The sequence below is a fragment of the Hypanus sabinus genome, chromosome 18 (assembly GCF_030144855.1).
Source record: "Hypanus sabinus isolate sHypSab1 chromosome 18, sHypSab1.hap1, whole genome shotgun sequence".
Lineage (NCBI taxonomy): Eukaryota > Metazoa > Chordata > Chondrichthyes > Myliobatiformes > Dasyatidae > Hypanus > Hypanus sabinus.
The window spans coordinates 41,775,350-41,798,643 of NC_082723.1; the positions used below are offsets into that span (position 1 = coordinate 41,775,350).

Consider the following 23,294-nt stretch of genomic DNA (forward strand, 5'->3'; position numbering starts at 1 on the left):
TGTTTGTAAGCAACTATCCTGTGCAATGTGCTGGATACAACCCAGTACAGCCTAAGAAAAACCTTCCTTACCTTTGAGCACATTTACAAGGATTCGCTGCCACAGGAAAGCTGTATCCATCATCAAGGACTCCCATCATCCAGGCCGTGTTTTTTTCTCACTGCTGCCATCGGGAAGGAGGTACTGGGCCCTTAGGTCCCACACCACCTGGTTCAGGAACAGTTATTACCCTTCAACCGTCAGTCTCCCGAACCAGCATGGATAACTTCACTCATCACAACTCTGAGCTGATTCCGCAATCTGTGGACTGACTTTCAAGGACCCGATAACTCATGTTCTCAGTTTTATATATTTACTTGTTTATTAGTATGTCTTCTGCATTTGCACAGTTTGTCTTCTTTTGAACATTGGCTGTTTCTCGGTCTTTGTGTGTAGCTTTTCGTTGCTTCTATTGTATTTCTTTGTTCTAATGTGAATGCCTGCAAGAAAGTAAATCTCAGGGTAGTAATTGGTGACACTTAAGTACTTTGATAATAAATGATCAAACTTTGAACTTTAAAGAGAAGACAACCTGTACCTTGTGTGATTTCCCACGACCCAGCCAGATAACTGAACTTGACAAGTGTGTGGATATGTCTAATTGTGAATCTAAGCACTTATTTACTGAAAGACTCGTAGATGCATACCTTTTGTGATATTGCAATTTCTTTTCTTTATCAGGACTTTATAGAAGGATTCTTTTTCTAGCTATGTCTCCCAAGAACTCAATGAACACAAGCGAAGTGACCTCTGCTGGTGAAAGGTTTTCTATATTTTGGCAGTCGCTGAGGTAGAAAGCAGATACGTATTGTTCTTCAATCATTTGGAATGATCTTGGTCTGGAGAAAAGTACACCTTCGTGAATGCAACAATTTTGTCTGTTTCCTCAAAATATTGGAACCCACGTTCCTGCAAAGAATGAATCAAAACTTTCAGCTCATCAGATACACATCAGTGGCCACTTTATTAGGTACACTTGTACACCTGCTCGTTCATGCAGATACTTAATCTGCCAATCACGTGGGAGCACCTCAACGCACAAAAGCATGCAGACATGGTCTAGTGGTTTAGTATTGTTCAGACCAAACATCAAAATGGGGGAGAAACGTGATCCAAATGACTTTGACTGTGGGAATGATTGTGGAATACCAGTTGGGGTTGTTTTAGTATTTCAGAAACTGCCGGTCTCCTGGGATTTTCATGAACAACAGTCTCTTGAGTTTACAGAGAATGGTGCGATAAACAAAAAATAGAACACCCAGTGAGCAGCGGAGCTGTGGGTGAAAATACCTCATTAATGAGAATTGTCAGGAGGAAAATGGTTCAAGCTGACAGGAAGGCACCAGTAGCTCAAATAACTATACGTTACAACAGTGGTGTGGAGAAGAGAATCTCTGAAAGCACAACATGTCCAGCCTTCAAGTGGATGGGCTAAGCAGTAGAAGAGTACACTGGGATCTACTTCTGTACACAGTAAAATAGTTACTGAATGTATATGTCAGACATACAATGGAAGAACGTTATGTATAAAACTAGCCTCTTCAAAATTATGATGCTTACAATTCTTCATCTCTGTTTAAAAATAGTAAGAGGCTTTGCTTTGAAACTGCAGTGTTCTCCAACATCTTCAAATCTTTGATGATTTTAAGACTTCATTTGGAAACAGTTTACTGTTTCAACCCCTCCCCTATAAATTAAAACCCAAATCTTAATTAATCAGATTGCTCGCAGTATCATTCTCCTCCCAATTTCTGAGGAATATCCGGCATCACTGGTACAAACAGTTGCAATATGAGATCTTAACAATTTGTCAGTTTCACTAACAGATATATTGACACATATTGTGGTTAGGAACGGGCTCTTCCCTCCACAACACACACACTATTCTCCTAACCCTTGCTGCCTTTTACTTAACCATGAAAATATTGTTCATGGTTGGCTAATTGGTGACATACCTGTATGCATGTTCAAATAACTTTATCAGTCTGCACAGCAGTGATACCAAGTCTGCTTGTAATAAACAGGATAGTGTGCTTTTCGTTAAAAGTTGCTTCAATACTTCCAGAATGCAGACGTTGTTTTCAGCACTTGTTTTTCATGGAGATTGGTGTTTTTTTTTCACTCTGACCTCAACAGAGCGATTTGCTTTCCAGACTTGTCTAGACTGATGGATTCCTTGACAGAGTCTTGGCTCTGGGGATAATGTGCTTACCCGCCCACCACGTGATGTATAGAAGGTCAGAGCTCCCACATTATCTGCAGCTCATGGTAGGAGTTGATTTTTAGCCACCTAGGAAGGATGGCACAATTTACAGAATAGATTGCAAGACAATCAAGATAAATGTCAAATGTTTGTTTGTTTATTTATTTATTGAGATACAGTGCAGAATAGGCCCTTCTGTTCCTTTGAGCCAGGCCACCCTGTAATCCCACAATTCATGGTTACGGTTATGGATCCTGCAACCCGCCTGAGTCAAAGGGGCACTGACCCCCCCGATTTAATCCTAGCTTAATCACAGGACAATTTACAATGACCAATTAACCTGCTAATCAGTACGTCTTTGGACTGTGGGAGGAAACTGGAGCACCCGGAGGAAACCCATGCAGTCACAGGGACGTGCAAACCCCTTGCAGGCAGTGGTGGGAATTGAACCCAAGTCACTGGTACCTTAAAGTGTTTGTGCTAACCACTATGCTACTGTGCCGTCCCATAGTGACCTCCTCTACACTGGTGAGACTGGAGGCAAACTGGCTGACTGCTCGGCCAATTACGTTCACTCTGTGAGTCATGGCCATCCAGCTGTTTTGGTTGCCAAACATGCTACTTCACCTATTATCCACACCAACATCTTTGAGCTGGCATGTTGGTCCCCTTCTTCCCTCTGGCCTCTCCAGCTTCCTCTTAGATTCCATTATCTTTGTCACTTTGGCCTATGACATTACAGCTCCTGGTGCCATCCTTGCTATCCCCTCCCCCATTGTCCTATCACCCTCTCATCCACACCTTGGATCCACATCTCCTATTGGCTTTTGCTCCATCCTGTCCTTTTGCCCACTCTTTTATACTGGGTTCTCTTCCCTTTTAATCCAGATGACCGGAAACACTGATTGTCCATTTTCCTCCTTATCAGCCTCTGGCTCACTGAGTCCATCCAGCTCTTTGTGTGTGTGTTGCTGCAAACAGCAAAAGGTTCTTTATCCTCAGAAGCATTCAGGCAGGGAGAAATAATTAGTGGGAACTTTAGGAAAGCATGCAAATCTGCCCCCACTGCAGCTGATGGAAGTGGATGTGGAGGAGGAACGGAGAGACAGAAAGCCAGCAGATTGTGCTCTTAGCTTTGGAGTCCTCCAAGATCATTTTCGAATCCAGAGTCTGGTCCACAGGGCAGGATGGATTGTGCTCTCTTTATTTCTGATAGCTTCATCTGCAGCCTTAGGACAGCTTAGTAATGTCCTCACAGTTGGACATCCTGAAGACCTTCTATGTAGCACAGGACAGCAACTGATAGCCCAGCCTTCTATATTGTTGATCAATCGCTAAAATAGCTCCAGGAGCCAGGGTCAGGAAAAGCAATGTCATGCTGGTTTTGGTCTGACCCATCCTCTGTTCACTCTCCACCATCAGGACTGATTTCCTGAAGGGGCTGGGAGCTGTCTTGGAGGAGCCAGAGTGAAAGCCCGGAATGAGCCAAGGTGCAGCACAAGTGGGGAAGGTGGGTGCGATGATCTGCTTTGATGATGGAAAAGAACCTGATCATCAGGGTCAAGGTGCTCTCAATATTGTTGTAGATGGGGCAGGCAAGGTTCGTATTCTGTTGATGCACTTGGGCCACCTGAGCCACCTGGTGGCTAATATGGCATTATGTCAGAGGGGACATGATATATCCAATGTTACCGTCATCCTGGTGGTCAACTTTGTGTGTGACGGCTGTGTGCGTAGCTCGAGTATACAGACACCGTGTGTCACAACGGGCCGAAGTTCTACTGTTCCCTGATTCAAATTCAGATTCATTTATTTATTATGTGTTCACAGAAACGTAGAGTGAAATGTGTCATTTACACTAACAACTAAGGATGTGCTGGAAGTAGCCCTCCTGTCACCATGCATGCTGATACCAACAGCGTGACATAGACGTGGCAGGAAAACGAACCCAAGTGCAGGACTCCGACGCGGAGGCAGAATCTCCGTAGCGAGTGTGGGATCAGGACCAGGCTGAATCAGGACCTGGGAGACTTGGTTTACGGAGAGATACGGGGTTGAAGACTTGGAGCAAGGTTCCTCTCTCTGAGAGTCGACCAACAATCTGGCAAGGGCTGATCGGAGCTGTCAGAGTCTTATCCTCCGGTGGCTAGTGGAAACCAGGTGCTGGTGATTGAGAGGAATTGGGAAAGATTGGGAATCAAGTGTGGGGATTAAGGACCAATTAAGGAGGAAAGGGAAAAGGTGGGAAATGCCAGCCAGGGCCATGACAACAGAACTTGTCCACCAAGTTCACAAAACAAACAAGCAGCAACACTGACAATAGAATAATAGAAACTAAATAACAACAGCTAAACAAGCACCTTACCTCCCTCCCACCCACCCACACACCCACGTGCACACACAACCAGTCCTCCAATTCCAGGACAGGCTCTCTCCAGTGGACTTGTGGACTCAGACGTTGGGGCTTTGGGCTTCTCCAGAGGATCTGCAGAGTCAGGGCTTTGGCTATTGGGCCTCGATTTCTGGGCTTCCGATTGATCTTCGGGCTTTGATCATCGGTGTTGAAGCTAGGACACCAATAAGTAAGAACCCTGGATGAGGACCCAAAACTCCAGACCTTGAATTCCCAATTCACCAAATGATAGGTGTTGGCTTGTTGACTTGAACCATACTTCATAGAAGAGTTTTTGTGAGAATGCATCTTTGACCATGAATCAGCAGGGTCTGCATGAAGGCTCTGTGAAAGCAGATGGAAGATCCTTTCATATGGCTTCTTGAGCAGATAGTCATGATCATTCTCCATAACACCTCATCACTAGAACTCTCAAATTAGAATCAAGACCTCATTTGCTCTGTCTGCAACAAAAGGCAGGATCTCCAGGTGGCCCATTTCAATTTAACTTTCCATTTCCATTCTGATGTGTTTGCCCATGGCTTCCTCTGCTGTTGTGATGAGACCAAACTCAGGTTGGATGAGTAAGACCTCATATACTGTCTGGGTGACCTCTGGCCTGACAGCATGAACATCAATTTCTCTCATTTCCAAAATGTTCTACTCCTCCCTGCTTCTCTCTTTTTCCATTCCTCATTCTGGTTACCCTCTCATCCCTTCTTTTCACTTCACCTGCCATCACCTCCCTTTGATTCCTTGCTTCTATGGTCCACTGTCCTCTCCTATTAGATTTTTTATTCTTCAAACCTTTACCTCTTCCACCTCCCAACTCCCAGTTTCTAACTTCATCCCCCCACTCACCCACCCACCTTGCCCCTCATCTGGTTTCACCAGCCCGTACTCTTTCCTCTCCCCCGCCCTCTTATTCTGGATTATCCCCCCTTCCTTTCCTGTCCTGATGAGAACTCTCAGCCCGAAATGCTGACTGTCTATTTCCTTCTATCGATACTGCCTGACTTGCTGAGTTCCTCCAGCATTTTGTGTATGTTTTTCAAGACCTCGCTTCATTTGTGATGAGAGAGGTGCCCACCACCAAGTTGTTCATGCATAGTTGGAGTCTCAGCCCCACTTTGTTGTGCCCTCAAGCTGGTGATCTTCCAGCAGCCGTCGATGTCTGCCTCAGTATGTATACTGGATAATGGGAAGACCATCCATCTCCTTGTGGACTCTGTTGCTTGCCAAGGATGACTGGAAAAGGACATAGTGATCTTTGCTGAGTTTTGTCCTGAGCAGCTGCAGAGTGCTTTGTAGACTCTTCTCAGAGACACAAACTGAAAAAAAACATCGAAGACTGATAAAAGGTCATTAACTCAATGAGCACTTTGGTCTGCCCCAAAGTTTCTTGGTGTTCCAGTCTAAGGAGCTGCCTACAAACGAATCCTGCAGATGGACACATTCCAATGTGCAGAGGGATGAATGGTGTGGAAAGACAATAGTCTATGGTCCTGCCCATAACTAACTAACCTTAAGGTCTGTCTGGCACAAGTGGAAGGTTAGTATGTGGGCTCACACAGTGTACAAAGTTCAGAGTTGAAAGTTCAAATTTAGTATCATAGTACTGTATGTATACAGTATAGATTCACCTTCTTGTCGGCATCCACAGGACAAAGAACCAGTACAGAATCCATGAAAAACCACGCACAATAAACTCTGCCAAACATCCATGTGAAAAAGACTGCAAGTAGTAACAAACAAGTAAAGAAATAATGCACACGAGCCGCAGGGTCCTGGAAAGGGTCCAGAGCTGCGGAGGCAGTTCAGCATGGAGGTGAGTGAAGCTGGTCCAGGAGCAACAACTGGTCTCAAACCTGGCGTGAAACCCAACACTCCTGCACCTCCCTGCCTGATCGTGTGGCAAGAAGAGAGGAGACAGGTCAAATGTAGGCAGATGGGTTCATTTTCTGCTTTTGAATCTAAATGCAGATCCGTCCCTGGCGACGGCTGCATCTGCTTTCCTGAGAGTCAAGTTTGCTGAATCCTTCAGGAGGCTGTAAAATCACTAGTCTGGTTAGGTGGTTCGTAAGGTACATTTCTTAAAGGGAAATTACAACTGCGGATGATACTGTGTTTGCTGACCACGAAGTACTAAGCTCAAATGAAGACCTAGATAGCTATGGCTACATTCACAAAAGGGAGGTTATACTGTAACTCAATATTCAAAGTCTACCTCCTTATTCATTGTCAACATGAACTTCAAGAAGTTTGAACACTTTTGGCGTGCAATGTCTGCACTTTACAACTCAGAGGGATTGTAAGTGGTATCGAGACAAAAACTGGGGTCAGGTTGCTGTGCATATGTAGCATGAATTATCTTTCCCTAGTTGGTTAGTTTCAAAATGATGGATGAGCAAAAATATAACGGAAAGAGACAAGAAAGTTTTTCCACACTTTTTTGTGCATATCTTTGTGTGCTAAAGATCAGTTGGCGTTCCTTGTGACTGCTCCAGTTTCTGGTAAACGTTTTAAGCAATCAACCTCCAATTTGTGAATTGCTGCAGTCTGTCTCTAGAAGGTAAAGCAACCTGATTGCTCAGACATTTAAGAGATGCAGAGAAGTGTGACAGCCCCTGATGTTTGATGCTGTGGCCAAATTCACTTAATTTGTTGTTTGAACAATATATGGTTTGAGCTTCAGTGCATCTAAGAATATAACTTATCAAATACAGTATATACCGTATAAATAACTAGCAACTTTTTAAAGCAAGTTTCTGCTTAATACACTTCCTATCGCATCCTGCATCAAATTAAGTTTTTATGATGTGTCGATAAAAATGGCAGGCCATTCCATCCATGCTTAGCTCTCACAGTGAGCCTATCAATCGCATCTCCTCACTTATTTCCTTGCAATCTGTACTCTCTGACAGGCTCATCAGCACTTCCCTCGATTTATCTGCCACCTGCCTACACCTGGGGTAACCTACAGCAGGCAAAGGACACACCTATAGGGTGCAGGTGAAACCTATGTTGTCACAGAGAGCACATGTGGAGGTCAGCATTGGATGCAGACCGATGGAGCTATGAGACAATCAAAATGCAGTGATCTTCTTGAACTGGTAATTGGTTTATTATTGTCACGTGCACTGTGATACAGTGAAAAAATTTGTTTTGCATGCCATCATACAGACCATTTCAAAACATAAGAACATTATGGAGGGGAAAAGCAATAACAGAATGCAGAATAAATATAGTATTACCATTACAGAGAGGGTTCTGTGTAAATAAGTTGGAAGGGTCACAGCGAGGTAGATTGAGAGATTAAGAGTCCATCTTTATCATACAAGAATCTTATAACAGCAGGAATGGAAGCTGTCCTTGTGCCCGGTTATGTGTGTTTTGAAGCCTGCATTCTGGAAAGAGGGAGAAGAGAGATTGATTGCATTGGGAAGGGTCTTTGATTTTGCCGGCTGCTTTTCTGAAAGGGTAGGGAGCCCATGGAGGGGAGACTGGTTTGCGTGATGGACTGAGCTGTGTCAGCAGCTCTCTGTAGCTCTGGGCAGAGTGGTTGCCACCAAGCTGGGATGCATTGGGGTACGATGCATCCACTGTATAAAAATTGGTGTGGGTCAATGGGGTCATGCCAAGTTTCCTTGGCCTTCTAGGAAAGTAGAGGCTCTGGTGTACTTTCTAGGCCATACTGTCTATGTGATTGGACCTGAAGTGACTGGTGATATTTACAATTAGGAACTCACAGCTCTTTTACCTCGGGGAAAGACCCCAGGTATTTGTCAAACTGTTCATGACAGGGGTGACCTTACAGATGTGTATAAAACCTCAAGGGGCATAGATGAGGGAATAGTCATGGTATTTTTCCGAATTTAGATGAGTCTGAAACTAGAGTGCATAGATTTGAGCTGTGAGGGGAAAGTTTTAGAGAGTACTTGAAGGGCAACTATTTCACATACAGGATGGTGGGTATATGGAATAAGATGCCAGAGGAAGTGGTAGAAGTGGGTACGATCACAACATTTAAAATTCATTTGGACAGAAATAGGAAAGGCTTGGAAGGACATGGGACAAATACAGGCAAATGGGCCAAGCTCAGGTAGACAGCTTAGTTGATGTGAACAAAGTTTGCAAATTTATACTGGCTGTGTTCAAAGGGCGATGGAACTCTCAAGATGTCATGTGCGTGCAGTCATCTGTATGTATATAAAGATGAATAGTAGACAACCAGCTGTGTCCACTCAAACCATCTGTAACATGGAAACTCCCTGCTGAACTCAGTCCAATTTACATGCTTTCTGTAGGCATTGCTGTTTGTAATTCATTGAACCAGCCTCGCCAGGAGATGTCAAATTAACCTTTCGAATATAAGGTAAATTGGGAATTATCACCATTACACTGCAGTCATATGTCTTTTTCATACTGTTAAGTGGTGTTCCTTGGAGATTGAATGAACTTATCTCAAGAGACTTTCTGTATTATTCAGAGAAGAATGAACTATTAGATTATAATGTAGTTTATATTGGTCTCCTTCGGTTTGCTGTGTTTTCTTGTTGCTGATTGATGGGTGGGCGATATGCTACTTTTTGTGCGAGGGAGGGTTTGGGGATTTGAGCTCCGATGTTTTTTCTGTGCGGGCGATCTGTAAGTTCTAGTGTGTGAGAGAGGGGGTTGGGGGCTTGATGCTACTGTTGCTGTTTATTTTGCGAGGGAGGGGGGTTGAGGGTTTGGGGTTTTTGATTTTCCAGCTGCTGTTTTCTGTTAGGTTTTATGCAAGGCAGGGGATTGTTGGGGTGGGGGTGGGGGTGAGGATTTGGGGTTTGATGTTCTAGCTGCCATTTTCCATGTTAGATTTTTGTGTGAGGGATTGGATCGGGGGGGGGGTGCTTTGTTTCTTTTACTTTTTTGTGCAGGGTTGGGGGTGATGACATTTTCTTTCAATAACTCCCTTGGTTTTTTGGAGTTCATGGCTATCTGAAGAAGATGAATATCAGAATTGTATTGCACGTGCGTAATTTGACAATAAAATGAACCTTTGAACTTTGAACTTGCACTGAAATAGAATTGTTCCTGAATTCAAAAGGCTTTTATATCATTTTTAGGGTAGAGTCAGCACTTAATGAACAAAACTCAGCAACCATTTATCTGGCAATCATTTGTACAGCAACCTTCCAGAAATAGGGATGTGATTATGATGAGATTTATTAAAATAGATGTCCATTAAGTGATAGGTGATGGGATTATCTCCTGCATAGTTTATGGAGTCACAGAACAAGAAGCAGGTCCTTCAACTCACCAGGTCCATGTTGACTAACAAGCACCTATCTGAACTAATCCCATTAACCTGCACTTGGTTTGTAGCCTTCTATGCCTTCAAATGCTCTTCCAGATACTTTAAAAATGTTGTGAGATTACTTGCCTCCCTCAGATTCTCAGATAGTGTATTTGACAATGCAACCACTTTCTAGGTTAAGAACAATCCTCAGATCTCCTCCAGCTTTATTATTCCTCACCTGAAATCGATGTTCTCTGGTAACTACCTTCTCTGAGCCCTGCTGAAGTCTCGACTGTACACTTTTCCATACATGCTGCCTGGCCTGCTGATTTCCTCCAGCAGTTTGTGTGTGTTCTCTGATTTTAGTTCTCTTTGTTAAAGTTATTTGACACCGTGGGATTTTTAAAAAAATAAACATCAGTGAAACAAAATCTAACAACACAGATTTTAGTTCAGTGACGTAGCCCAGTGAATATATAATTCATAAGCCTACTGGCTAGACACATACAAATTCCCCAATCCATCCTACAGGTGCACACATCTGATACAACAGTTACAGGTTAGTCTCTTTACCTCTGTAGCCCTTTATTAAGACTTGAATGCGGGTCCCACTTCTGACACTGTCTCATCAGATCCTGATCTCAAAGGCATTTCCATTGTTGTAATGTCTCTGATCGAGTATATAATACACTTGTATTGGATTAAAATAATGTTTCTTTAATAATTAAAAATAAAAATCCTGTTACATTTGTATTGATTCAAAAATATAAGTGTAGATTGAAATGAAACAAAAAACTTGGCATATGTTACCTTGTCACAGAAGGTCAATGACCTCATCACTCCAACAACTAGGGTCGTTTTATGTACACCAATCAAAGTGCATCCAAACATCATCTGATCTAAATAGGATGAGTCCGCAGTGGTACTGTAGGAGGTCAGTTGCACATCTAATCTCCGATGCGTTGAGCACTTATGGGCTACCTGGCACAAATGTAGAAGTGGAAGACCCTAAGTAATTGAGGGCTGATGTGGAGAGGTTTCCTACACAGCATCCATATATAAGGAACTATTAAGTTATACTTCTTATCCCTGTTGTTCCAGGAAATCTTAATGGGATATGTTTTTCCATTGAAAATGGCACAAGTGCGAGTCTTGTAATTTATTTGGCCGTATTTCTATGGAATAGCCAGCTTTCCTCAGTTTGGGTGTCTTGTGATAAACAGCCAGCACTGAACTACCTGTATTTTGGCACAATATCCTGACCAATCCTCAGAATAAATTTACCCTGATGTTATGCCTGCTGTTCTAAGATTTAGCCACTAGGTAGCAATATTGAACACAAGAAGAGGCTCCCTGCAAAACAACAAGTGGATGCCTCTGCTCTGATTAAAGGGTCTGAGAGGGGTTGTTTTGTGCAGGGGACCGCCCAAGAAGGGAGAAGGGTAGGGCATGGGGTGGAAGGAAAAAATTCCTGAGGCATATTTGAAGAAGCACATGGAAGTTTTTTGTCCTTATATGAGTTGGACTGAAGAACCATCACGGATCTGTGAGTAAAACCAGTCCTAAGTACAAGCATATTGTACACAAGAAACATTCACAAAATATATTGTTTTCTGACAAAGGTTCATTAAGATAATTTCTTCACAAGTGCAGCAGAATATTTAACGTGAAGTTGAAGGAAATCTGTCGAAGCACATCATGTGAAATTAAAGAGACTGCTTGCTGGCTCCAGACTTCAATTAATTGGTACTATGGTAATTTAATTATTCTCTGTAGGTAACACAGTGAATGTGCATTGTTGACCACATTTACTATCTGACAGGATGTACCTTGATATGATTAATTGACGTGTGATTGGAGCCAACTAATTGTGCAAATTCAAATACTTATATAGGTAAATAAATGTACTAAGTCAAATAATTTTCACCTTTAAGGTGAGGGGGAAAAGTTTAAGGAGATGTGTGAGGCCTGATATTTTTTAGACACAAAGACTAGCAGGAGCCTGAAATGTATTGCCAGGGGATGTGATGGTAGCTGATACAACTGTGACATTTAAGAGGCATTTGGACGGGCATGTGAACAGGCAGGGAATGGAGGGATATAGATCATGCACCAGGCAGATGGAATTTCTTTAATTTTGTGTTCTTGTGGGCTGAAAGACCTGCTCGTCAGCTGTACTCTGTAATATCTGCAAGTCCCTTTCTGCTGCTGATCCGATCTCACTGAGGGAAACAGGGTATTTCTTTCTTTAAGATACTTGGTTGAGAAACATGACAGAATTAAGGAGTGACACACGAAGCAGCTGGAGGAACCCATTGGGTCAGGCAGCATCGATGGAGGGACATGGGCAGTTCACAGTTCAGCATGAGACAACTAAGGTACTGGACGTAAAGTCTATGGAATGAGAGGACTGTGAGAGATCAACCCAGATTACCTCACACTTCCATTCAAACTTTTGTGTTTACTTCTGAAATCGGGCAGTCATCAAAAGTTCAGGAAGCACAGTAAATTAACGCTTTGAGCCAAAACAAATTAATGTGACCACTAGAGTCACAATCAAAATGCTTTGATTGGGCTGTTACCAGGCTGGCTTCGGGCAACGGGGTAGAAAGTCATGCCCAGCTAACTTTCACAATATATATTCATCACTGCACAGAATGCGACCAATCAACCCTTCAAGCCTATGCTAGATGATTGAAAGACTAATTCAAATTAATCCCATTTCTTTATTTGTTTTGCTTAGGTCAGCAATTCTATTTTTCTCCTGAAAGTTGTTTTCAAAATCTGCTTCCATCAGCTCAGCATGCTGTGCATAATGAATTGTTTATGACTTTCTAGATCTATTACCATTATGTTGAAATTTCAGTTCACGGACCTGGGGGTCAGAATAACGGCAATAATGAACAGCTCAGATTGTGTTCTCGCCCACTTCTGTTGTCATCTCTGCTCTGCACAGCAGATTGGCAGTGTGGCTCCATCGTTTTCCCTTTGTTTTAGTTTTGGTTCCCTTTGGATTTTGAAACTTAAAACACATCGATCTGATAAAAATTTGTTTTTACTTTAATGAACACACCAGGGGGAGTTGTATAGTGACATTTCCATCCATGTGGCTGACACATGCAAAAAAAGGACGATTTCTTTTGAAAAGATCAAACTTAATAACTTACTGGAAAGCATTTGTCATTTGCCATAAATGAATGTGCTTGCTGCCAGAGACCAGAATTTCAGGACAGGCACATTATTCTGTTCCTGAAATCCGAGTTTCCTTCTGAAGGATCAAAGTCCCCCCGGCTCACGTGCCCTCTACCCAGAAATTGAGATACTGTTGAAATTAAAAATTATATAAATATTGAATACAATGTTGTCTAAATCCACAGGGAGTACACTGAATTTGCCAGGAATTGCCAGGAATTGTTTAACTCACAATTTTCAGGAGCCAATGAAGACATACATCTTTATAATCACCTGGTTTGGGACTGAATTGCAACTCAGTTCTCAAGAAGTAATGCAGTGATGACAGATGCTTAAATTAGCTTTTGCAATTTTCATATTTTTATCCAGTGCCGCATGATTGGATCCTCTTGTGACGGGTGGGTACCAGAGGGACTGGAGTGGATCTTTGCGCCACATCAGGACAGCATTTTGACTTGAGTTCAACATTAATATTCCATGTGAAATCATTTCACAACAATAAAGATGGCTTAGCAAGTGTTCTCTCTTAAATGGACAGCTAACATCATTTTACAAAGCTCCAGTGTGTTAATGTTTACCATTCCTAGAAGTAATTTAAAAAATTGTGCTTCTTTGACTCCACAAAGGAAAATGGTCTTTAGGTTCCATAAGACCATAAGACATGGGAGCAGAATTAGGCCATATGAGTATGCTTTGCCTTTCAATCATGGCTGATCCTTTATTCCCCTCCTCAGCCCCACTCCCTGGCCTTCTCCCCATAACTTTTGATGACATGGCCAATCAAGAACCTATCAATCTGCACCTTAAATACACCCAATGACCTGGCTTCCACAGCAACCTGTGGTAACAAATTCCACAAATTCAGCACCCTCTGGCTAAAGAAATTTCTCCACATCTCTGTTTTGAAAAGGCGCCCCTCTGTCCTGCGGCTGTGCCCTTTTGTCCTAGACTCTCCCACCATAGGAAACATCCTTTCTACATCTACTCTGTCCAGGCCTTTCAACATACGAGAGGTTCCAATGAGATCCCCCCTCATCCTTCTAAATTCCAGCAAGCACAGGCCCAGAACCTTCATATGTTCCTCATACGATAACCCTTTCATTCCTGGAATAATTCCTGAACCTCCTCTGAACCCTCTCCAATGCCAGCACATCTTTTCTTAGATAAAGAGCCCAAAACTGTTCACAATACTCAAGGTGTGGCCTTATAAAAGCTCAGTGTCACATCCCTGCTCTTATATTCTGGACCTCTTGAAATGCACTCTAACATTACATTTACCTTCCTCACCACCAACTCAACCTGCAAGTTAATCTTTAGGATGTTTTGCACAAAAACTCCCAAGTCCCTTTGCATCTTAGGTTTTTGGATTTTATCCCCGTTTGAAAAATAATTCCTTCTACCAAAGTGGATGACCATGCATTTTCCAACACTGTATTTCATTTGCCACTTTCTTGTCCATTCTTCTAATCTGTCTAGGTCCTTCTGCAGCCTTCCTGTTTCCTCAACCCAACCAATTTTCATATCACTTGCCTCCTGCAATGAAAGGAGTTCACTTTCAGACAGGTCACAGTGATGTTAATTAATTTAAGGTTGTAGATAAAATCAATCCAGTTCATCCATTAAATAATTACTTTGGAAAAGGATGCTCCCACATGGATTCCCTTCAACGTTCACTGGTTCAATGAACAGCAGCAGCAAACAGTAGTTTCTTTTCCAATTGAGTATCATATTAGAAATACTAATATCCCATCACTGATGGTGCTCAAATTGCTAATTTCCTCCAGCATTTTGTGTGTTGCTGTGAAACATATAACTAGTGTTAAATTAACCACATCCAATCTGACACTAGCCATGGGTGCTTCCAAAGTGCATGTTATGGTGGTTTCTTTAACACCTTAAAATGTCCCTGGAACTTCCACAGTTCTAACAGAAGTTGTAGAATTTCTGCTGAGGTTCTGTGGAGAGCGTTGTGACCGATTGCCTCACTGTCTGGTATGGAAACCCTGATCACAAGAACGCTCTGTTGAGGGTTGCAGACTCAGCCAGCTCCATCACGAGCATAATCTTCCTCAACATCGAGGATATCTTCAAGATGGATGCCTCACTAATCTCACCATCTAGGACATGCCCTCATCTCTTCACGGAGAAGGTCTAGGATCCTAAAAGACCGACACTGAACATTTTTAGAACAACTTCCCCTCTGCCTTCAGGTTTCCGAATGGTCTTTGCTATTCCACTTTTTTCATATAGTAAATATTTGTTGTGCTCTGCACTGCTGCCACAAAACAACAAAGGTGACATACGTCAATGAAAGTAAACCTAATTCTGATTCTGATTCTGAAAAAGCTTCAGAATTAGTGTCACGGGCAAGCATTAAGAATAGAAGAACAATTTGTGAAGCACTTTCAGAGAATTTGTGTTAAATGACACGAAGGAAAAGCAGCAGAATGACACAGAAGACTAGATGATGAAAACAGTACTCATGATTCTGGATTGTGGACTGACAAAGGCCGCAGTTGTAAAGAGGAGAAAGTCCAGCACTAGGATTTTGAGGAACACACACAAAATGCAGGGGAAAGTTGCATCAAGATTCAAGATTGTTTAATGTTATTTTTGGTACATAGGTGTAAAGGAGAACAGAATAATTGTTACTCTAGATCTGATGCAGCACAAAAATACACAATGAGATAAAGAAAGTAATAAATATAAAAGCATAAACAGGTTATATACATATTGATTGTATATCCACAAAGTGACACTAGGCACGGGAGTGTTTGTACATAAGGTGACTGACAAGAAGTGATAAAGTAATGGTGTTTGGGGATGTAGAGGGGTGGGTTCGTGGGCGGAGGAAATGATCAGCCTTATTGCTTGGGGAAACTAACTGTTTTTTGGATCAGGTGGTCTTGGCATGGACGCCTCCTTGATGGAGTGGGACAAACAGCCCTTGAGCAGTGTGGTTGAGATCCTTCATGATGTTAATGGCCTTTTTCTGCCACCTTTCTGTATATATGTCCTTGACATTGTGTAGGCTGGTGCTGGTGATGCATTGGGCAATTTTGACTACCTGTTGTGGAGCCTTGTTGTTGGCCGCAGTGGAGTTTCCATAGCAGTGATGCAGCTTGGTTGGATGCTCTCTATTGCGCATCTGTAGAATGATGTGGGTATGGATGTGCAAAGTCCAGCTCTCTTCAGCCTCCTCAGAATGCAGAGGCATTGGTGAACTTTCCAAGAGAAAATCTGCAGAGGCTGGAACTCTAAGCAATACATGCAAAATGCTGGAGGAACTCAGCAGGCCAGGCAGCATCGATGGAAAAGAGTACAGTCGGTGTTTTGGGCTGAGAGCCTTCAGCAAATGTAAAGAGGGGTGTGAGTGGTGTGAGTTCTGCCAAAGTCGATAACATAGAAAACCTACAGCATAATACAGGCCCCTCAGCCCACAAGCTTGTGCCGAGCATGTCCCTACCTTAGAAATTACTAGGGTTACCCATAGCCCTCTATTTTTCTAAGCTCCATGTACCTATCCAAAAGTCTCTTAAAAGACCCTATCATATCCACCTCCAGCACCGTTGCTGGCAGCCCATTCCACGCACTCACCACTCTCTGCGTAAAAAACTTACCCCTGACATCTCCTCTGTACCTACTCCTGAGCACCTTAAACCTGTCCCCTCTTGCTAGTAACTATCTCCTTTGTCTTGTTGACACTGAGGAAGAGGTTACTTGCATGGAACCAGGCCTCAAGTTCTTCCACCTTCACTCTGAGGTTATTGAGCGTAGGACAGAATTTGGAAGGTATCCTTTTGGTCTGTCTGCTGGAGCTTGAAGATTTGTGGGAATGTGAAGTGCAGAGATGAGACTGTTTGGTGGCTGGACTGGTGCAGTGTTAGGTGATTTCTCATTTCTACCTGCCTCAGTGTCATTTGGGTCTGTCTTTGGTTAATGCTTTACAATTGCATATTCAACCTTAGTCAAGAATTTCTTATCTCTTGGATTTAGGTTGGTTTGGATTTGTCCCAAGTGGATTTGGAGTGAGAGGCAATGGCCAAGTGAACCTGAAGAGGATTCTACTGCACTGAAACACTGGGCTCCTCTCCCTCTGCCAGATAAACGCTGAGCTAATTGAATTGCGTGGAAGAGTTTAAAGTCCTTGAAATGGTACATAGTCTGTAATTAGACAGGATCTGTCAGGAAGAAATAGCATGCATGGCAAAGAAAGTCTAAATTCGTAGAAAAGCCATGTTCACACTCACGAGAAGCTATCAAAATAACAATTGTCTGTATAAACAAAACATTGTGAAAATGCCATGAAGGAAGAAGAATAAATTTGACAGGGTTCAAATATACAAGTCTGTGCAAATTCAAGGAAATTGCTGACAATTTTTTTTTCAGCTTTGTTAATTAAGAGCGATTTTTTTCCGTGAACAATGAGACGTGATCCAAAATTACTTTAAGATAAATTACTTGAAAGCCATTAATGCAAAAACAACCTAAGTAGATATATTAAATTCCTAGAAAGCACGTCAGTATGGTTGGAGATGCTAAGCAGATTACTACAGATCTATTTTACTTAGAAAATGATGACCTAATTTGATGATTGAATTCTCTCTCTGCCTTTCTCCAAAAGCAGTAATACTCAAGTGCATTAGAAAAAGAAGACTATTCCCACAGGGTCAATGTGCACAGTCTATTAGTGCAGCAACAGCCTTTTCCCTTCATTTGATTGATTATAAACCATGAGGCAATCTTTACAGTTGTGTCCTTTAGCCATTCCTGCAGCATGCTGTTTATTAAACCATATTTGAAATCTAAATAATGTTGACGAGAATGATTTATGTAAACCCTGTGACTTTTACGACTGTGAGCGTGATGAAGGATTACGCAGTGCAATGATACGAGTATTTGCAGCCTGTATAATTTGCTGAATAGTGAGACCATCACTAATGTATATGTACCTGAGCATTTTCACAGTGTGTCATTGTCTATTGTCATGTCAAGCCAAGTCAAGTTTATTGTCACTTATGAAACTATATACATGTATATAATGATTATAACCATTTAATGTATATAGAAATGAAACAATGTTTCTCTGAAGCAGGGTGCAAAGCACAGTAGTACACATAACACACAGTAAGTTATGAAAATAAGGATAAAATCTAGAGAGGTATTACAAATAAGTAATGAACGAAAGTGCATAAATTTATACTGCAAGGTACAGAACAGATTAACCTGTGACACTTTGAATATGATGCGGCAGAGAGTTTAGAAGCCTAATGGCCTGAGGGAAGTAGTCACTTCACATCCTGACTGTTCTTGTTTTTATTCATCGGAGTCTCCTGGTAAATTGTGGATTTTAAGACCTAATATTTACAAACTTCCTTCTGTTCTCACCGGATACATCAGTGCTGTATCCTCATTGACAGACCTCAATCAGCGTGGATTGATAACGGCATCTCCTCACTGACCACCCACAGAGGTACACTTTACAGTTTCACATTCAGTCTGCTGCTCGACTTGTGGACAACATATACTCAGTAGCCTCTTTATTAGGTACAGGAGGAACCTACTTTGTGTTACTCTTTTGAATGTTGTGTCTCTGATACCGTGGGCCAATGATGCTGCTGCAGGTAAGTTTTCTCATTGGACCCGTGCATACTTGGACTTGTACACATGACAGTAAGTTTGGCTTGACTGATATCGTCAGCACTGGAATTGAATCTTGGCTGTTCCACCCAAAGGAGGTGGCATGCTCCATGATTGACTCACTCCCCACTTGTCCCAGGCTGGTTATCATTTGTTCTGCAGTCACGTTCACGATATGACATGTTTCTGGTTCCTGGTAACTACTATTTGGTTACTTCTTGGGCGATTTTCATTGGGGTGGCCTGCAGATCCGAGCTGAATATGCCTGGATTCTTTCGATGTTGTGGTTTATATTCCTTGTTTTTTGCTCCTTTGTTTTGCTGTTGGTGCAATGTGTTTTTTTCTGGCTGGGGGGCGGGTTGATATTTTTCTTTGTTTTTTTTTCAGGATTTTCTTTGTTTCATGGCTTTCTGTGGGAAGACAAATTACACAGCTGTATACTGGAGACATACTTTCATAATAAATGTACTCCGAATCTTTGAATCAAAAGACAGGCACTTTCAGCTCTACGGCTCCTACAAGAGTAGCATAGGCAAGGAGGAGAGAATTTGGGGAAGGAAAGGGGTGGGAAGTTGTCAAAGTGGCATGATCAGGTGGGACAGCAAGGAGGAGCATTTCCATGTTAACTGCCAAATCAATGTCCTGCTACCAGACAGAAAATCCATTTGAAACTCCAGGAACTGAGATCAGTAAGCATCACTGTGGGTGAACTGAAAAGAGGTGTTAACTGCCTGCACATGATAAGAAGTCAGAGAACAGGAAGAAAACATACCTGGGCTATTTTCAGTCAGATCCTCCCTGTTGTACAATGGGATCAAACTTTGGGTACAAGTAGCCTGTTGGACTTTTCTACTGATATGTAGTATAAAACATGAAGTTAGTGGTTATTGAAAAAAATAACAAATTCATTTTTTGTTTAAACATTGTACAAAGAACAAATCTCACTGGGTTAATAATTTAGAAAAAAGCTTGATTTTATAAGTAATTTATAGGTGCAGTTGAGCTCCAAAAACACAATTAATCAGAGTATTAGAACCTTAAAATAGGATTTATGTGTCTTTGAGTTGTTGATAAACAGTTTTATACAAATTACGTAATTGTTTCCCTCCTGTGCGTCACTTCGCAATTCAGAGAATAGCTATGATATAATTGATTATAATTCGATTTTCTTTCTATATTACTGTAAATGCAGTAGTGCAAAAACATTAATAAATACTATTTATTTAACCTTAGCAGGAGAATAAGTCACCATTCAAGCCGAAAGGGTAAGGTCTTTAGTGGTGATTCAAGTATAATTTTCAAGTATAATTTCAAATATAATTCAAGTATAATTTTCCTCCAATTTTATATACATACTGTAGAAGAGGATTTTCATTACTTGGCAAATTTAAAACAAAGTGGTTTTAAAGAACCATGAGCTATTAGGAACATAGACCTAACCACCTATGCTAAGTAAAAAATTAAAGAATTCTTCATTTGCATGCGCAGTGGGAATCAGATTAAGTTTTAATATCACCAGCATAACAACTTGAGATGGTTTATCATTAATAAACTCAATGCTCAGTTCTTAGTGTTTGATGGAGTAATTAACAGCATATCTGTTTGTTGTTGGATTAATCCAATGAAGAGACATCCTGAACCAGAAGGCAAATTGAGGATAATATTTCTATTGATTATTAAGATAGTAAATAAAGTTCTTATTTAACAGTTTGTTAAAAGAGCAGAGAGAAAGGTTGGAAAAATGTAATCAAGTCAGTTAATAGCATGCAAAATGGGAGAAATCAGATACATTAATTCTTTGATTTATGAAAAATACATCTTCCTAGAAAATAATTATATAATCAAAATTCATGGATCAATAATTAGTTGAACTTATGAATATGGTATTTTGATGTAATATGTTCTTAGATGTGGAGAAAGGTATGTTATTCATTAGAGTGTAAAAACTATTGCTGTTTTATCAATGACCTTACCTCCAATGATAATGTCAAAATATGGATGTTTGCTGATGTTTGCAGGCTGTATCAGTTCCATTAACGTCTGCACATTTAGTGAAGCCACCATCTGGCAAGATGAGAATTGGGCTCAGATTTGGGAGATTAGGAGCTAATTAGCATTGATGTTGTATGAGCGCCAATCAGTGACTGCAGAAAACAGAAAGAATCTAAATACTTCCTTTATGACAGTTCAAGATATTTCAATTGCCATATCTCATCATTAACATGATGAAGTTGTTCACCGACTAAAAACTTGACCAACCATAGAAATACTGCGAGATGAACTGTATATCAGAGGCTTGCATATTTTGATGAACAGGCCACTTCTAGATTCCCAAAGGGGTTTCCTCCATGAAGGAACCGGCTAAGCCTTTGCCAGTTATCATCAACATCATTATATGCTGTGTTGTATGACATCGGCGATTATGGTCTTCCAGCTGTCTCTATCCATGACCATAATTGTTCTTGGCAAATTTTCCACAGAAGTGGTTTGCCATTGCCGGGTGGCCCCAGACATTATCAATACTCTTCAGAGATTGCCTGCCTGGTGTCAGTGGTCACGTAACCAGGACTTGTGATGTGCACCGGCTGCCCATACAATCATCCACCAGCTGCTCCCATGGCTTCATGTGACCCTGATCTGGGGAGGAGGGGGAGCAGCAAGCAGTTTCTGCACCTTGCCCAAGGGCGACCTGCAGGCTAGCGGAAGGAAGGAGCGCCTTACACCTCCTTTGGGAGCGATGTACAGTATATCCACCCTGCTGCCCAACTTTATCAATACCTCTCCTAAAGCTGCCTAGAAGGACTAGATGGATACACTGAATTTCTCTTGAAGACACTTAACACACATGGAATTCCCTGATTACCACTGGGTTAAAATCCTGGAAATCTCTTCAACAATATCATGTACGTTCTCTCAAAACAAGGCCTCAAGCATTTCAAGAAGCTAGTTATGTATTATCAGTGTAATCTTATTTTGCCAACAGTACTCACAGTCAACAACATAAAGGAACTAACTGATCAGCATTATAACTACTAGCATTTTAATTTGCTTTTAAGTGATGCTATTTAATAGGAATAAAAAACAGGTCAGCTAAACAGAAAATTGAAAGAAAAGTTTTATACCAAGACATCTACAAACATGTATTTTTAATATTGGTACTTTTGAATGCAATATAATATTCTGTAAATGTGGGCATGTTTGATTTTCATGGGTAAATGAAAAGAAAGCATGGTTTTGATCCAGTATGAGTGAATATACCTATGTTGTTAACTTAGCATTTAAATTTGGCTCTGTTTTCAAATGCTTGAATGTAAGAACACAGAGGTAAGCACCTGCTGCAAATGTACCAACATCGTATGAGCTTGTGAATTGTAGCTGGTGTGATGAATAGATGTCATTGACTCAGGCAACATTTGTGAAGGGCAAATGCTTTCAGAGATGAACTTACAATGAACAGACATTAAATGAAATTGCACTTATGATAAGAATTTCTAAATGTCACTTTTTATTTCTCCTGTATCAGAACAGAAAATAATTTTGCAGGATTTGGTCCATTAGAAACTTCTAAAAGCATCTCATCTATCAAAAGAAATCCTGTTTACTTTCCATCATATATTACTAAGTGGAGAAACCTCTTCATGCTGCTAGATGGATAAGGGAAGACAGATTGAATTGGCTGACTTTTTCATATCTTCCTTGTAATCCTGCAATAAGATGCAAAAGATATTACTTTATCCTTAAACGTTTAAATACCCTTTGAAGGATCATTCCTTGCATAACTTTGCTAAGGTTTTCTAGGTAGTAAATATATGGCTAAGAGCCACATATTCCCCAAGCATTAACAGCCATTTATATATTAAGTGTTAATTGATCCACCACCATTTGAATCATAAAGATTTCAGTGAGATACAAATTGAACTGGCAGGGACTAGGAGTCTAATCATTAAATAGCTCATGAAATCCCTTTTTAGTGAGCTTTGGTTTAGTATTTTAAAGATTAAATTAAACATAGAGAAGATTGGGTATCATCACTTCAGAATGTAATAGGAAAACAAATGTGTGAGAATGAACAGCGAGAAATCATTAACATAACATTTTACTCAAAAACTGCTGTCATAATAATTTTATAATATCTCTACAGGGAGGATGCTGGAAAAAAGATCATCTTTTGACTTTCAGGATTTCAAAGAACATGAAGCATCGAGACAATATAAAATGGACCATAAACAATTAGGATACCAATGAGTAAAACTTGATTTTTGTGAAACTGATGGACTGCATTTTAAACTTGAAAAAATATCAAGGATAATTCAGTCTAGGTTTTGACCTTAAATCTTTTTAACGGGTGCATTTTTGAGTGGATTATGATGCTTGATGGACGTAATATATTACATTAAAAATTTCCTTTCAAAAGTATAGCTGAATTTGCTTACTGGCTACTTTGCCTTAGAGTACATAGTGATTTATTAAACTATTTACATAGAGTTCAAATGTTTCATATCAGGTTTAATAGTTTGGAATATATTAAAATGCTTGGCTGGAAATTGTAC

At 41.0% G+C, this 23,294-nt stretch overlaps 1 long non-coding RNA gene across 1 annotated transcript in view; it reads left to right on the plus strand.

Moving 5' to 3' along the window:
- LOC132407563 (uncharacterized) overlaps nucleotides 1–22,701 on the plus strand; it is a 52,870-nt gene extending 30,169 nt beyond the window's left edge. Inside the window, exons 3-4 of the long non-coding RNA XR_009516509.1 lie at nucleotides 7,559–7,747; nucleotides 17,101–22,701. This is a non-coding gene — a long non-coding RNA (uncharacterized LOC132407563). The remainder of the gene's footprint in view (nucleotides 1–7,558; nucleotides 7,748–17,100) is intronic.
- The last annotated feature ends 593 nt before the right edge of the window (nucleotides 22,702–23,294 follow it).